The following is a 1,243-nucleotide window of genomic DNA, read 5'->3' as shown; positions in this document are numbered from 1 at the left end:
CCTGGTGGGCCAGCGTAGACCGATGGATATGCTAGAGGCACGTTCCCCTCAAAAGTGTTTGTGCGAAGCACTATGAACGACGAGACTATAACCATGTACCCCCCAAGGCATAGCATCCTGCTCTAATCAACCAGCAGATTACCAGGGGCCTCTACAGCCTGCAGAGCAATGCTGACAGGTTTGCTTGTTTAATTTAACCTGAACTACTTTATAGATCCCTGGAAGGAAATGTTTTTATCACTTTCACTATTTCACAGGTTGGGTCAAAGGAAGTGTCTTTGCTATTATAGCCATGTTAAAATAGGACTTTTTATAATTATTCAACCATGCTAACATATAGACCAAACAGTGTGCTATGGCAGTGCTTCCTAACCTGGGGGGTCGCAAGGATTGTAAGGACTCACAAAATGATTATTGCTACAGAAGAAAAAAATAAAAAATAGATATTGCTACTCAATTTTAGATTTCTTTATTTCTGACATTTCTATGATATTTGCTTTTTTGTGTGAAATACTGGATAGTTTGACCTCTTCAGGCCTCTTACAGTTTCAGATTAAACAAGGTTAAGGGGTTGAGAGGAGAAAATCTCTCTTTGGTTCCAACTGCTAACAACTCATGGACACGCCTCAGTAGTGTGTGCTTGCATTTTAGGGATTACCAAAATAGAGAGGACACAAAAAACTGATTATCATAAATCAGCAGCTTTATCAATTTTGTCCATTGCGGAGCAAATAAAGTAATTAGTTGTCATAACAGTGAATATTCATCCATTATGTGATTGCTAAGAGTCTGCACCGACTGCTTTCTGCGGTGCAGAACCTCCCATTAAACACACGGTGGCAGCAGCACTTCACTGACAGAAGGCAATCAGCTGCTGAGCCTACAGGTCAGTAGGCCTACTATCAACATTGATATTGGGTTCAGAAATGCTGTTGTTTTTCTTGATTTATTTTCCTATTCATTGTGTTTTTATTTAGCGTTTTAATGTATTATTATGCCTTATGTAGGCTATTGCCTTTTATATATTTGGGTTTGCCTAAACAATGAAATAGGGATACATTATATTATATATTATATTTTGTAAGATAGTAAAATTATTACCCGTGTGTGTGTGTGTGTGTGTGTGTGTGTGTGTGTGTGTGTGTGTGTGTGTGTGTGTGTGTGTGAGGACGTGCGTGTGCGCGCGCGGCCGCATTCTATACATGACGCTAAAGACGGTTCTACACTCTTTCATTCGACAGTT

This window comes from Etheostoma spectabile, chromosome 6 (genome assembly GCF_008692095.1).
Source record: "Etheostoma spectabile isolate EspeVRDwgs_2016 chromosome 6, UIUC_Espe_1.0, whole genome shotgun sequence".
NCBI lineage: Eukaryota > Metazoa > Chordata > Actinopteri > Perciformes > Percidae > Etheostoma > Etheostoma spectabile.
Note: the sequence above shows the minus strand (reverse complement) of the source record.